Consider the following 17,554-nt stretch of genomic DNA (forward strand, 5'->3'; position numbering starts at 1 on the left):
TCCACCACCATCTTGTAATGGTGGTCTCTATACTTTCTTGGTTTGTCCGAGCAAGTAATTGCTGGTTGGTGATGGTGTTAGGCTAGAAGATACGTAAGATTATTCTGAGGTTTCTTGTGCGGAATGCAGAAATCTTGGAAAGGTCTTCCTCTGTCACCTTCCAGCATTCAGAGCTGTATAATAAGGTGGAGAGAACACAGCTCTTGTATAACTTCAGTTTGGTGTTGATGCTATACTTCGTGGACTTCCACACATTGTTCATCATTCTGAATGTGTTTCTTGCCTTGTTGAGTCGGCTTTTGATGTCATTGCCTGTTCCTCCATCATATCTTACAGTGCTTCCCAGATATGAAAACTGTTCTGTTGTGGGTATATTTATTCCATTTATTTGTATAGGTGGGGGATTTTGTGTGTTTACGGTCATCACCTCTGTTTTCTTCAGGCTTATGTTCAGTCCTATTTGTTGTGCAAATCTGTTGACACGGGATCTTTTTTCTTGTATATGTAGGTGTGTATGGGAAACCCGTGCCAAGTCGTCTGCAAAGTCTAGGTCTTCAAGCTTTGTAAATAGTGTCCATCTGATGCCTCTAGGTTGATCTTCGGTTGTTCTTTGCATCACCCAGTCTATGACGGTATTGAAGAGTAATGCAGACATCACGCATCCTTGCCTCACTCCAGTCTTGACTTCAAAAGTGTGGTTGCTGTTTTCTACTTGGCATGTGAAGTTGGTGTAAAAACCCTTTATGATGAGGATGATTTCTTGTGGAATCCCATGCAAACGTAGAATGCGCCATAAACTGTCCCTGTGTATGCTGTCAAATGCTTTCTCGAAGTCTACAAAATTGATATATAGCTGTCTTTGCCATTCTGTGCACTGCTCTATAATGTTGAGCAGGGTGAAAATTTGGTCGGCACACCCTCTTCCTTTCCGAAACCCTGCTTGTTCTCTTCTGAGCTGCTTGTCTATTGCATCTGAAATTCTATGTATGACTTTTGATAGTACTTTACTTGGAACTGACGAAAGGGTTATTCCACGCCAGTTGTCAGAGTTTTTTAGGGAACCATTCTTGGGGATCTTTACGATTAAACCCTTTGACCAGTCATTTGGTATCGTCTTCCCCTCTCATATGGATGTGAAGAGGGGTTTTAGCAGTTTTGCTGAAAGTTCTGGGTGTACTTTGAACAGTTCTGCATTCAGGTTGTCTTGCCCGGGGGCTTTTCCGTTTTTGAGTGATTTGATGGCTGAAACTATTTATTTTTCTTCTGGTGGTGCAGTGTTAACATCAAGGAAAGTCTCAGGTTCCTGTATTTCTGCTTCTGCTGTTGGTGGGGGGTTGTTTAGGACCTCGCTGAAGTGTTCAGCCAACCTTGCCTCTACTTCTGCCTCTGATGTAAGAGTTCACCCTTGTTTGTCAGTGATCACCATATCTATAGCTCTATGGTACCTACCGCAGACTATTCTGGTGATTTTGTAGACCTTACCTTGCTCTCCCTTGTTTGTTGCTTTTTCTACCTGGTCTGCAAGACTGTTTATATAATTTCTCTTGTTTTCTCTTGCCATCCTCTTAACTGTTCTGTCGGTTTCCCTATATTGTTGCTTGTATTTATCTTTAATCCTTTCTGACTTGGCTTCCATTAATTTCTTTTTAAGGGCTCTCCTATCTGCTATGACTTTCCAGGTGTCAGCTGTAATCCACTCTTTTCTGTTCCTTTGCTTTATTCCCAGGAAGACTTCAGTGCTATTGGAGTAAGCGGTTTTGATCTGTTCCCATTTAATGTTGGCATCACCAGGTCCTTTTTTCGTGTTGTCACTCATGTCTGCCAGAGCTTGGAATCTGTTTTTCAGCTGTAGTATGAAAGCGGCCTTCACTTTGGGGTCATGTAATTTCTCCACGTCAAAATGTTGCTGTCCTTTTATCTTCTTCCAAGCACTCTTTAATTTTAACTTAAGCACTGCTGTGACTAGATGATGGTCGCTGCCGACAACAGCTCCTCTCCAGACTCTAACATCCAAGAGTGATCGTCTCCAGGTGCCGTTGATCATTAGATGACAAGGTTGTAAGTGGTACATAACTCTAACAGTCTCTCTCCATTTTCATTCATGAGGCCCCAGCCCTCCCTCCCCATGGCCCTTTCATAGTTTTTGTTATTGCTGCCTACTTTTGCATTTCAATCGCCCATTATTATCTTCATATCATGTTGTGGAGTTTCTTCTAATTCTGCTTGTAGCTGATCATAGAATATGTCCTTGGTTATTTCATCACTGTGATTTGTTGGTGAATAACATTGGATGATTGTGATGTTAATGTGTTTCCCCCACAATCTGACTTTCATGAGTCTGCTGTCTACAGGTTTCCATTCCATCAGACATTTCTCCATTTGTTTTTTTAAGGATGATGGCTACCCCTTCATGATGTTGGTTGTCATCCCTTCCGGAGTACAAGACATTCTCTCTTGTGTTGGTTTTGTGTCTGCCTGTTCCTGTCCACCTACTCACCTACGTATTCCGAGAATATGCAGGTTGTAATTTCTCATTTCTGCTGTTACTTGAGCGAGTTTACTTGTTTGGTACAAGGTTCGCAAATTCCAGAATCCAATCCTGGTCTTGCATTTTGTGTTGAGGGCACCCGCCTTCTTGTCAGTAGCTTCCTTACGGCTTTCACTACTGACATTCATTCTATTATCTTTCGATAAGTCTGGAGGCCCATTGTACACAGTAGTGTTTACTTACTAGTGTTTTCATACTTTTTCTATGGGACTGGGTTGTTAGCCCTGTGCCCAACCCCCAACCTGGACGACCAGTGAATTGCACTTTGTCAGACGTCTATCCCTCGATCTGACCGACTTGGGTGACCCTACCAGGAGCCTTAGTTCCTGTCGGTATAGCTCTTGGGGTCATTGAGGCACGCAAGCCCCCAGAGCACAACAAGGTGGCAATCGTTCCGGGGGATTTTGGTAAATTACAGTAGAGTAATTGCACTGATAAGTAAAATGAAAAACATTACAGTAAGAAAATGTTTAGACTGTATTTCGGGGGATGTAATGATGAAATCAGTGCAAGTACAAGTACAAAAAGGTAACAAAGCAATATATATATTTTTGCTGTAATACAGTAAAATGTTCTGCTGAACTGACAGCATAAAAAGCTTTTCGTAGGCCAACAAAAAATAAAAATAAGCATTTAAATGAGGTGAAACAGATCTACATGTATGTATCCCATCTCCGATGAAGGACTCCTGATCAGGCCAAAGGACCATATCTACAACACAGTAGAGCTCACGAGTCCTCTTTTATGCTCTGACACATGATTGAAGTGTTTTGCCAGTTGAGTTTGAACAGGTGAGAAGTGAGTTAGACTTATTGGTAATTAATTGTTGCATTTTGAAGGCCAGTGTTTCCAGGTGAACCAAGTGTGCTAAATTATGAGATTTGTGCTTAGAGTTTTGCAAAAATGTGATTTAGAATTTCTATATGTGTGAAAACAGTGGAGTCTGGAGTCTTGTAGTGGATACATGAGCTTCAAGTTTTCAGAATTGTGTGCATAGTTCCATTTTTGAGTGTATACAACCGAGAAAGACTATAAACTGTAACCATTTTGTCAAAACTCCCCAAATCTCTTTCAAAATGAAACACTACAATCAAAACCATGTTCTCTCTTTTCTGATTCTTTGCACGAAATTGATAAATGCAGCTATCATATGAATATCTCTTACAGAGCATAAATTAAACACTGGTGTGATCAATTTAAAACACTACCATCAAAATACTGTTTATATATGTTTTGGCTTCATGAGGTTACACATTCAAATGTATAAAATTGTGTAGAAATAGTTTCCTTTTTAGTAGGTTGCAATTGTATGGTACATATAGTATAAACACTGTTGCCATAATGTAATACAATACTGTGAATATATCAAATAAATGTCGTATCAGAATAGGATACAATGCATATTTGTCTATCAAATTAGCTCCAATGGGCTACACTCACAATCCAAACTTCCCGGAGTCATACTGTACACCTATAGTTGATACTGCATAATTGTTGGAGTTCCGAGAATACACAAATGTCACCTATTTTGGCAAAACTCACAGTACAGTAATTGAACTGATAAGTAAAATGAAAAACACTACAGTAAGAAAATGTTTAGACTGTCTTTCAGGGATGTAATGATGAAATCAGTGCACAAATACTGTAACACAGTAAAATGTTGAGCTGAACTGAATGCAAAAAAGGTTTTTCGCAGGCCCACAAAAAAAAAGAATAAAAAAAGGTGAAACAGATTGACATGTAAATCTGTCTTCATCCCGCATCTGATCCTAATCAGGCCAGACGATCATCTACAACACAGTAGAGCTCACCTGAGGCCTCTTTTATGCTCATGACGTATGATTGAAGCGTTTTGCCAGTTGAGTTTGGACAGGTAATAAGGTGTGGCATTTTGGGCCAGTGTTTTTCAGGTGAACCAAGTGTGCTAAATTATGCGATTTCTGTTTAGAGATTGGCAAAAATGAGATTTCGAATTTCTGTATGAGTTAAAACAATGGAATTGTGCTTAGAGTTTAGCAGTCTGAAGTGTTGTTGTTGATACATGAGCTTCAAGTTTTCAAAATTGTGTGCATAGTTCAATTTTTTCTGTGTATACAATGGAGAAAAACTGTAAATTGGGCATGTGCTCAGAGACCCGCTCATATACCTCGCCAGGTACCATGAGAAAGAAAGAAGGCTAGGAAATGGGAGAGAGATAGAGGGAAAGAGACAACCAGAGATATCAAAACCGGAAGAGATGAGTGAGAGGTGAGAGAGGAAAAGATGAAAAGGAAAGGAGATTGGAAGAGATGAAGAGGAAGAGATGGAGAGGAAAGCAAGATAAAAAGAAAGCGGGATCAAGAGATGAGTGAGAGGCAGAATAAGAGAGGAGGGAGAAAGAGAGACAAGGAGATTAGGGACAGGAAGAGGAGATGAGAGGAGGTGAAAATGGAGAGAAAAGAGAGGGAAATAAGCATTGGGATGAGAGAGGAGGAAGAAGGGGTGAGAGAGGAGAGCCTTGGAGTCAGTAAACCAGATGGGATGGAGGAGTGTCTGATCCAGATGGTTTTCCATACGTTGGGATGTTTAGCAGGCTAGACAAGCAGACCTAGACCGTGTGTGTATGATAATCTTTTTGGTGTGTGTTTGTGAGTGTGTGTAGCATTCTCAAAATGTCATAGTATATGGATTCTTCGCAGAAAGAATTTTTTTTTGCATTCACTGTAAAAAAAAACCTGTTTTTACCATAAAAAACTGGCAGCTGTGGTTGCCAGAATTCTCCCATAATAAATACAGTAGAACATTTTCTTCAATTACGGTAAAAGAATATTAGTACTGCAGATTATACGGTAAAGGTTGGTAATTTTTGCCATATTCTCCCATATAAATAAATTTAAAAATCATTGAAAGTATCAGTGTTTTGTCCTAAATTTAACATATAACAATATAACTAAACGTTTTCTCCAATAAATAAAAATGTATTTTACTGTGAAATAAACAGTCTGTATGAATAAAAAAAATACTACTTAATTCTGTAAAAAAGAGGAAATGGCAGCCGCGGTTGCCAGAATTTTACTGTAATAAGAACGGCGGTACTTTTGCTTCCATTACAATAAAAGGATTAGTACTGCTGATTTCACGGTAAAGGTTGGAGATTTTTTCCATATTCTACCATATAAATAAATAAATAAATCAGTGTTTTGTCGTATATTTAACATGAAATTATGGTATAACTAAAGGTTTTCTCCAAGAAATAAAACTATTTTACTGTGAAATAAATAGTCTGTATGAATATAAAATACTACTTTATTCTATAAAAAAGGCAATTGTGGTTGACAGAATTATACCGTAATATATACCACAGAACCTTTTCTTCCATTAGGGTAAAAGGATTAGTACTGCTGATTTTACGGTTAAGGTTGGCGATTTCTTCCCTATTCTACCATATAAATAAATGAAAAAATCAGTGGTTTGTCAAGTTTACCAAGAAATTACCGTGTAACTAAAGATTTTCTCCATGAAATAAAAGGTTATTTTGAATATAAAATACTACTTCATTCTGTATAATTTCTCAAAATATATAAATAAAAGTTTTACCATTAAATTAAAGAGTTTTACTAGGCAATTAACTGTTTGTAATGTAAAATACTACCTTCTTGGTATAAATTCCAAAAATAAAAAATGTATATGTATAAAAAAAACATCCTAGTGCTAGTTTTGATCAAACCTCAACGACATTACGTTACTTCAAAAACCAATTGAAAAAACAAAGTTAAAGTTGTACAAAATGTTTTAATGATCAAAACAGATCTTACAAATGACAACAAATGACAATCCTCTGCTCTCCTTTCTGCAGCATTGCCAGAGCTACATTCTAAATAGCGCACATAGTCTGGCACTTATTTATTTTGCTCTTAGGCTCAACAAACAAAATCCGTAAGTTGTTAAATTAAGTTAAACCGTAGTTAAATCTGGGTTGTTTTAAGAAAAAACAGGGAACCAACCCAAGCCTGGAGCCTGTTTCACACTGCCCTGATAACAGTCTCAGAGCCGGTGGATTCTAGAGAGCCAGGCGTTTTTGAAAGCAGCTAACTGAATATGTGTGAGATAGAAAACCTGTGTGGAATCACTCACCCTTAATGTCCTCACTAAAATACAGAAACAGGAGAACATTCCAATATCAAGGAGAACTGCAGCAGCAGGAATTCTAAGCGGAAAAAATAACGGCAAATAAATTACAAAATAACTGCAAAACACATTGTCCCAAAACTGAGAACTTGCCGTCAACACCTCTAATGCTAAACATTAATGTCCCAGCAGCAAAGCAATAGGACCCTGAAAAGATTAATGAAAACAAAAAAACTTAAATAACAAGTTCCTTAAGGATTAGACTTAGTAGTGTGTCTATATCCACTCATGGTCTGCAAGGTCTGCAATGAGAGTGAGGACCCTTGGATTGGCTGACAGTACTTTCTTCTTTTTGTTACACTCGACTTTGGTGCCACGCTCCGGATATAATGAGAAGAAACACCTTTACAAAGAAATAGAAAATTGTATTAATAAATGAACAACATTTGAGGGAAAAAATTAAAGCAAATGTATAAATGATTAGTGATATTATAACAAGAATTTTACTTTTGGAGGAACTCTAGTGTTGAACGTAGTTCCACTGGGTAGTGTATGTTAAAGCAGTAGTAACTGCCAAACAACAGGCAGAGGGCAAACATGAAGGAAGTGATGTGGTCGTTGACAATCTTTTGGTCAATGCTCAACATGAATGTCCCAGCAGCAAAGCAAGAGGACCCTGAAAAGATTAACAATGAAAACAAAAATAATTCAATAACAATTGAATTATTAATTCAATAACAATAAGTCAATAACAAGTGCTTCTATGTATGCTGTTGACTAAACGGCAACATAACCTACACCTCAAAACATAAGCCAATTATAGACCAACACCAGTCAGCTCTTGGAAGTGCGCTGCCATACCAGCTTCGTTGAACAAAAAGGGTCACCCTTGACTGAGTATATCGATGCTTTTGCCTCTGTTGATGTCTTTACGCTGGGTATAATAGGTGGACTGAACTAACTCTTTCAAATTGTCTGTATTGTAGCTCATCTCTTCAGACATCTTCATCTTTTCTTTTTGCTCTTGCTGACTCTCCAGTTTCAGAGAGCGGCAAGTATTTTGGCTCCCAATTTACACAGCCATATGTGTCTTGGACCCTTGCTCTTTTTTCAGCAGGAATTTCTTCTGTGTCATACTCATCTGATGCTGCTTTGCGTTTTGTTATCTTTGGTGTGTTAGGTCTTTTAAAATTTTCAACTCACGACTGTAGTTGCTTGACTATTGTATGACATCCAGATCTGATAACATCACCCTCGATAACATCTTGGAGAGATTCTGGATACGGGCTCACCATTCTTTTGCCTATCTCTATAGTGTCCTGTTTGGTTGGATTGCTACACATCGTCATCATTTCAGAAACCACAATCCTCACCATCTCCCGCCATAGTCGCGGTCTAGGTCTTCTCTTCCTTTCCAAACTCTGCAATAACTCTTCAGCTTCTGCCATGGTATTTGGAAATTTTCTATCCAGTCTGGCATCAAAGTGGAACCGGCTCCTATGGAAGAGGTGGCTGTGGATGACGCTGGTGAGATAGAGGCAGAGGTTGGAGAAGAGCAGAAAGAAACTGGAGAGGGACATGCCAAAGTTGGAGTTGGTGCAGTAGAGTATGTAACAAAAGAACAAAGGAGATTTGGCATTTAACTCTAAATGCTATGCTGCTCTACTGAAAATGAAATTCATTGTTACATTTCTACATAGTTTGTTACATAAATTGTTAAATGTTATGGAACAGTGTGAATTTGATTACACTTACTGCTCTGGGCCCAGGCAACAACACGTTTTCTGGCTTGAATTGGCTTCAACACTGGTAGCAGGTCTGCTTCTTTAATGAACAGCAGATCATCTGTGGTTTCTGCACCGAGTGAGTTTAAGGCATCTTCCACTGTATTGAGTACTGCAACAGGAAGATCCGGTAACACTGCAGTAATGGCACTGCGAACTGTCTCAGTCTGTGATTCCGCCATATCTGCCAGATACAAACATAGCATTTTTCTTTTGGCCTACTGACATCTAAGCATTTACTCTGACAATATGCTATGCTTCAATGAACTATCTGGTATCCATTTTTCATGTAAGATGTTAACGGCCACATGTCAATCAGTTGCTTAATGTGTAAGCATTGCAATCTTCCACTGTCGTTTTTCACTAAGTACATGTGGTAGGGAGGGAAAAATTCTGCTGAATATATAGTCTCATAAGAAAATGAAGTGCAGAATCATCTTTCACTACGATGAGGATGAGTTCACTAAACTCCACCGAGTCATCATTTCTGGTGACAACAAATTGGCCCTTCTTATATGTTATCTCATTATATTGCACATCTACAGGAATCTTTGTATTTATAGTAGTGAAGTCAAATTGTAAGACTGCATTTTTAACGTGTTGACTGTAAAGCTCGGGGTAAAATGGCAAGCTGTCCTTTATTTGCAGGGCTGGAGGACTCAATGACCCAGCCGAAAGATAGGCCTGAAACATCTGATGTCTTTCTGAAAGTGTGAGGCACAGATTTTTGTAATTCTTTGATTGCCTTGCACATCTTTTAAAGTAACTATGTTTGCTTTCAAAGCGCATAGTCCATAATCTGATCAGTGGGCCAAATTTCTGAATCAACCCTTGGATAGTGTCGCAGATAATGATGCTTTGGTCCGAATTTGGTATTAGGAAACAGGGTTTTCCTGAAATCAAAATATTCTTGAATGATAGCATCCAGGTAAGTAACCTGAGGCTTGGAAATTTTCTGAGCGCAAATCAGGTCAACTATGTCTTTCAGTTGTAGAGTTAATTGCCACACCTCATCTTGAAGATCTTGTACTCGGTCTCCAATAATTAGAGGCAACAGTCTTAAAAAATTCCAGTTCTGTATAGCATGACCAGAAAGTTTTTGTGTTATCGGACTGACCTCACATGACTTTGAGGAGGCATCTGTGGTCATATACTTGAACTTAATGTGCCTGTTCAAAATTGGGTATGTGAACCATTTCGTTTTCTTGATATAATACCTCAGGTAAAGTGCCACATCATAAGAGAGGACACCCTCAAAGATGTCATGGCCAAGACATGTGGGCAAACCAGGCAGACAAACATCAAAGTGTTTCAAAGAATTAAAGGCTGACCGGAACTTTATTCCATGAACTACTGGCACATTTTCAGTCTCTAACTGATCAACTATAGAGCTGTAATTTCCCGGGGTGCGCTCTGGTCCACATAAAGTTGAATCCTCACCCTGAAATTGAGGTTGAGAAATGAGACAGTATCTGCAGAAATATTGTGAGAAACTGAAATTTTCCGTAAAGCCACCGATGCAATGCGAGCCCAAGTTGTCTCCAGTAATGCAGTAAATAGTTTCATCTGCCATTGTTATCCCGTCATCCTCCAGTACTTTCAAGTCGGCCAGCAACTCTGAGAAATTTGTGGCATGGCCAAATTCTTTAAAGTCCTTCTCCCTACACAGCAAAACCAGCTGCATGTGATCAACGTTTGATCGAACATGGGAGGGCAAATTAAGTAGTGAGAAGTACACAGCCAAAATTGTGTGCTTCTCTTTGGCAGAACCCAAAGGGTTCACAACCTCAATTGCGTTCTGGTATAATACCAGCTTAAGACAAGTTCGGTTTTCCTGGAAAAATGTGTTGGATTTGAACACCTGACCATCACAGCTGTCACAGAGAACATCTGGATTGGTAACATCATTTGGATCTTCTGACATAAGCCCCTGCCAAAAATCTGATTATAGCATACTCTTCAAAGCATCCAACACAAGTACATAATATGCAAATCTTTCAGTCCTGTTCTCATCTCTGCCTAAAAACACCCGTTTAGGCTCAACATATTTAAACATCTCTTTAAAGCACCGAGCTCTAGAGTATGCTGTTCTCATAGGTCCTGTGTGGCAAGCTGAGAACAAGTCAGATTCCTTCACTGTATCACAGATTGTTAAAATGTCCTCATCAGATACTGACAACTCTTTCAGAACAAGCTTTAATCTGTTCAAAGTATATGTCTGTCCTAACTCGTGTATATTTTGAATCTCTTCAACAATGTTCTTAATAGTAGATGCTGGTAGAGATTTTGTCCTTGCAATTCTGTATAAAACATGCAGACATTTCTCAGATACAAGTCACTGAAATTAGACATGTCCCCAATAGTGTCTTTAGCATCTGACACAGGGGAGGTCGCTTCTATGGTACAGTTAGTGATGCTTTGCTCACTTGTAGAAGGACACTCCGGATTTTTATCTTGCAATGTGCCACAAATCATGAGATTTGTGGCACAGAGATTTGTGGTCCAGAAACACATTGTCTGTGTTTTCTGGACATATGGGAAGTAAATGAAGATTTTACAATGAACACAGTTTTGCATCCTCTCACTGGGCAATTCACAGGACGTCCCTCTACAATGTGTTGCTTCAAGTGATGAGCCAACACTTTGACCCCATCACATTGGGTTCCACATGGTGAAACTGTGCATTTTAATGTTGCTAAAGCCACATCGTGCACCGCCGACGACACGCTATTATGGTGACGATAGAAATGGGACTTAAATGCAGCATACCGAGAAAAAAACAGCTTGCAACCAATTGCAACGCACTTGAAAATACAACATGGTTCGTTGCAATGCAGCTTGCAGTGCACAACATACGCCTTTAGAGAATGAATGGATACCCCACAAATGCAACAGTTATACATTTTAAATAATGGTCAAAAAGGCATATCGACCATAGAATGGTGCTGCAGCATGAAATAGGTCTAGGCAAGCCTTCACACTGCTAGAAACGGGCGCATGTTTTTTCACAAAGCACAGTAGAAAAAGCCAACGTTACCAACTTCGACAAACTCAGAATAAAGCCCAGCCATTTGAAACACAAACATCTTGATAACAAAGTAATTCCCATGATATTTCAGTGTTTACCTTGATCAAATTCACATCACCTTTCGACGACCCAGTCCAGAATATTGTGACGGTAGTAAAGGTGCGAAATGCAGCGCGCTGATTGGACGTCCCCTGTAAGAAGTGAATGTTAAAGATCCTATGCTACTTCATGGATGCTTTTATATACAGTGGGGAGAACAAGTATTTGATACACTGCCGATTTTGCAGGTTTTCCCACTTACAAAGCATGTAGAGGTCTGTAATTTTCATCATAGGTACACTTCAACTGTGAGAGACGGAATCTAAAACAAAAATCCAGAAAATCACATTGTATGATTTTTAAGTAATTAATTTGCATTTTATTGCATGACATAAGTACTTGATCACCTACAAACCAGTAAGAATTCCGGCTCTCACAGACCTGTTAGTTATTCTTTAAGAAACTCTCCTGTTCTCCACTCATTACCTGTATTAACTGCACCTTTTGAACTTGTTACCTGTATAAAAGACACCTGTCCACACACTCAATCAAACAGACTCCAACCTCTCCACAATAGCCAAGACCAGAGAGCTGTGTAAGGACATCGGGGATAAAATCGTAGACCTTCACAAGGCTGGGATGGGCTACAGGACAATAGGCAAGCAGCTTGGTGAGAAGGCAACAGCTGTTGGCGCAATTATTAGAAAATGGAAGAAGTTCAAGATGACGGTCTATCTCCCTCGGTCTGGGGCTCCATGCAAGATCTCACCTCATGGGGCATCAATGATCATGAGGAAGGTGAGTGATCAGCCCAGAACTACACAGCAGGACCTGGTCAATGACCTGAAGAGAGCTGGGACCACAGCCTCAAAGAAAATCATTAGTAACACACTACGCCATCATGGATTAAAATCCTGCAGTGAACGCAAAGGTCCCCCTGCTCAAGCCAGCGCATGTCCAGGCTCATCTGAAGTTTGCCAATGACCATCTGGATGATCAAGAGGAGGAATGGGAGAAGGTCATGTGGTCTAATGAGACGAAAATAAAGCTTTTTGGTCTAAACTCCACTCGCCGTGTTTGGAGGAAGAAGAAGGATGAGTACAACCCCAAGAACACCATCCCAACCGTGAAGCATGGAGGTGGAAACATCATTCTTCGGGGATGCTTTTCTGCAAAGGGGACAGGACGACTGCACCGTATTGAGGGGAGGATGGATGGGGCCATGTATCGCGAGGTCTTGGCCAACAACCTCCTTCCCTCAGTAAGAGCATTGAAGATGGGTCGTGGCTGGGTCTTCCAGCATGACAACGACCCGAAACACACAGCCAGGGCAACTAAAGAGTGGCTCCATAAGAAGCATCCCAAGGTCCTGGAGTGGCCTAGCCAGTCTCCAGACCTGAACCCAACAGAACATCTTTGGAGGGAGCTGAAAGTCTGTATTGCCCAGTGAGAGCCCCGAAACCTGAAGGATCTGGAGAAGGTCTTTATGGAGGAGTGGGCCAAAATCCCTGCTGCATTGTGTGCAAACCTGGTCAAGAACTACAGGAAACCTATGATCTCTGTAATTGCAAACAAAGGTTTTTGTACCAAATATTAAGTTCTGCTTTTCTGATGTATCAAATACTTATGTCATGCAATAAAATGCAAATTAATTACTTAAAAATCATACAATGTGATTTTCTGTTTTTTTGTTTTAGATTCCGTCACTCACAGTTGAAGAGTACCTATGATAAAAATGATAGACTTCTACATGCTTTCTAAGTGGGAAAACCTGCAGAATCGGCAGTGTATCAAATACTTGTTCTCCTCACTGTAGGTGTTAGTGGGACCCTAATACAGTACTTGAAGACGTTCAAGAAACTCAGCCTTGGTGCAGAATTACAGCCACTACGACCCAGTCCCTCAATGAGCTTTCCACAAACGTGCCGTTTTTTAAAGGCAGGTCAAGGTGGAGGGTGGGGTTGTGGCTCTGAGCAGCTTGCAGCCACGGTACCATGCTCTACTGTTTACAGTGGATGTATCGCAATGGCGAGGCGCACACAGTTTTTGGCCGTGTTCTGTAAATATTATAGAACACTCGGTGCTCCGGCGTGAGTCCTGGAGCTCTATATCATCATAATATCATATTAGGGCTGTCAAGCAATTAGAAAAAATTATCTAATTAATTACAGCGAATGATTAATTAATCAAAATGAATCGCATACTTAAATTTTGCCGAGAAAGTATTTAAAAATAATTTAATTCAAATAAATTATGGCAGATGAGTGATTCAATGAATAATATACATCATATACTTTAAAGTAGGGCTGGGCGATATATCGAATATATATGATGTATCGCGAGATGTTCTCCAGGCGATGTATAAAATGCCCCTGTCGCGAACATCGAATACAAATTGGCACGTAATGTTTCTTCTTGCCGCCGCCGGCATACTCGTTGTGTTCCCTTCTCTCGCTCTTTCCTGTGGCTCTCTGCCTCACAGACTCATATGCATTAAACACACTCACTCCCCCCGCGAGATTCTAGGATTCTACGCGCGTGTGTGACGGTCGCGTGTGTGACGTCACACACGCGACCGGTGAGTGAGAACAGCGACCCGTCACTCATCTCCTAACAGCGAGAGAGAGAGAAAAGATGATGGAAACGGAGGATTTGGATTCAAAAAAGAATAGTACAGGATCCGTCGTCTGGCAGTGGTTTGGCTACCGAAAGGAAGATGTGGAACAAAAAACGGCTTTGAGCTCTGTTTTTGCTCGAAAATAATTAACGGTTTGAATAAATGCTGTGTTGGTAAATCTAACTTGCTGTGATTTCCTTTTCTTATGTGCAAGTTCTAAATTCTTCCAATAGAAAGCACTAATGAGTTTAAACAATATGTTGTTTCATGTAATCTACATGCAGATTTATGTTTCAGGAATACTCGAATTATTATAACATGTAGTAACATTATGCCAGACATGGTTGAATCGAGCATTTATAATGTGCTCTAGAGGAGATTCAAAATATATTGAGATATATATCATGTATCGAGATATAGTAAAAAAATATCGAGATATTCATTTTGGGCCATATCGCCCAGCCCTACTTTAAAGTTCAATGTCTCCTATTTAAAACATGTGTTTCATTAACATACGGTGCATTTTAAGAGCAAATTAATAACATTTCCATCTCACTCAAGATGCAATGCATTTCAGGCAAAAAATAAACAATACTTTGTTTGGACTTTAACACTTTTACTTGAATACTGTATGTGCCAAAAAACTGAATCTGAAAAATAAATAAATAATAATGATAATTTTTCTGTGATTAATTAATCGAAATGAACGTGTTAATTTGACAGCCCTATGTATAATTTGACATTATACATAGATATCTATAGGCCTATCATATAATATATATATTATCAAAACCAAAATCTGTGTGCGCCTCCAGATGGTAGGCTATAGAGCTCGTAAGTACGCCCCTTCCTTTAGACACCTGATAGGACCTCTGCGCAAGGAAAATCAATGGAAAGAAATATATTATTTTCTGATTCCAGTCTTTATATGCCCTGGATTACACATATGTTGTTTGTGGATTTAAATGATAATTTTGCATGCCAAGAGTTTGACCGTTTATTGTGCAATTGATCAGTTAAAGGCTGTAGAGAAACACAATGAGAAAGACTACATGTCTCGTATGTTACGTCACGCTCCCTGCGACTGGCATCGACAAGACCGACAATCTCCCCATCGGCATAACTGCAAATCTACACATGCCCCGACTTATAATGGTTTTCACCTCTTTCGATGCTGTTATCCTCCCCTTGGAAAAAAGCAGTGAAGTGGAGCAGAGAGATCGCCATGTCTGTACCAGAGTGGTGGTGACGTATATCATTCGCGTCAAGAGCACCAAAGAGCTGTTGATCACAAAGCGGCCTCACACAAAACCTAACATTATCAAACTTCTTCGCAATTTTTTTTTGTTTTCTTTGCATGAAATTTTTTAATTTAAATCCACAAACAAAATATGTGTAATCCAGGGCATATAAAGACTGGGACCAGAAAATAATTACTTTCTCTCCATTGAAACCCATTCATATTCTACGATCTCAGAGGTCCCATGGGGGTCTACCGGAAGGGGCGTACTTACGAGCTCTATTATGAATCTCAAACGACTGCGTCAGGTTCTCCAACGTCTCTGGTTATTCAGCTTCCACATCAATCTGAAGTAGACTGGACCGCGACATGGAGGAGAAAGGGATTGTTGCCCATGATTGTCTCCCGCCGAGGCAGCGGGGCTCCGGCGGGAGACAATCGCGGGTAACAATCCCTTTCACCTCCACTATGAGTCTCGCTGTGGAAATACCAGAGACATCAGAGGACCCGACGCAGTCTAATCCTTTCACCAAATGCAAGCTTTATGCAAGCTTGCCTTATTGTGTTGCGTGTTATGCGCCATAACACCAGCAGAAAGGTTATCCAGATAACAAAGAAGTGTACAACACTTGCGTTACAGTGTGTATTCACACACACGCACGCACGCACACACACACACACACACACACACACACACACACACACACACACACACACACACACACACACACACACACACACACACACACACACACACACACACACACACACACACACACAGTCGTAGCTCATATTTGAAATGCATGAAATCTAATCATTGTGATGTGTTTTTCTTACAAAAAGTGGAATTAACCTCACTGAGAAGAGTGAGGTTACAGTGTATAAAGTATATATATATGAGAGTTTAGATTCTCTGCCCGAGCCCGAGCCCGACCCGATCCGACCCAACCCGCGGGCCGCGTCGGGCCGATATTTCCCACCACTATCCTCGGGCCGGGTCGGGCCGGGCCTTTGATCGAGCGTTTTTTTTTTTTAAATCATTGCTTTATTGGCCTAATCTGAGGAGAAATCTATGCCATCAACAGAAATATTATAGGCCTTTATTACACAGGTTTTCTCAATGCCGTGGAACGCTCCGTTCACTTGCATGGGCAGTAGTCCGGTAACTTGTCAACCCCAGCTTCTTCCGTTGCTAAGCGACGGCAACGTCTTTGCGGACTATTTCTCTGCTGAGCAACAATATGAATGCTGGTAACAAATACATTGTAAAAACACACCATGTGAAGTTATTTTTTCGTTTTGGCAAGTAGCAGTGTAATAAGCGGGATAATGTATACAACGTCGCCGGTCATATCGAAAATTATTTTCCCGATAATAACAGGCATTCTATACATTATCCCTTCCATATATATTTAGCAGAATAGGCCTAAGTAACAAATGTGTACAAAGTTACACATGTATTTAAAAAAATGTCCGGTTGAAATCGGGCTTGGGCTCATAATTACAGTTAATGTGTCGGACTCGGAAAGAACATGCACGGGCTCGGGCCGGGTCGGGCTTGATTTTCTGGGCCTGATCTAAGCTGTAATATATATACATAGAAAGTATTTTTTCAATACAACAAACTGTATCCGCAGCATGCGCCTTTTGAGACTGAATTCAAATGCAACAGTTCTACAATTACAATTAGGGCATTTGCCAGACGCTTTTATCCAAAGCGACTTACATCGGTTAATACACACATTGACAGCAGAGTCAACCATGCAAGGCGACAGCCAGCTCGTCAGCAGCAGTTAGGGTTAAGTGTCTTGCTCAGGGACACATCAACACTCAGCTAGGAGGAGCTGGGGATCGAACTAGCAACCTTTCGGTTACAAGACAACTGCTCTACCTCCTGAGCTAAGCCGACCCCCCTATCGACCCCCCAATCTATGGTCTAAACTGACCATAGATTCAAACAATGGTCAAAAAGACATATTGACCATAAAATAGCGTCGCTAACATTGGAATGGCACTGCAGCCTGAAATAGGTACAGGCATGCCTTCACACTGCTAGACACTGCAGTTTTTTCACAAAGCACGGTAGAAAAAGCCAACGTTACCAACTTGACCCGACAAACTTAGAATAAAGCGCAGACATTTTAAACAAAAACGTCTTGATAACAAAGTAATTCCAATGATATTTCTGTGC

This window comes from Pollachius pollachius, assembly GCF_949987615.1.
Source record: "Pollachius pollachius genome assembly, chromosome: 18".
In the NCBI taxonomy this organism is placed as follows: domain Eukaryota; kingdom Metazoa; phylum Chordata; class Actinopteri; order Gadiformes; family Gadidae; genus Pollachius; species Pollachius pollachius.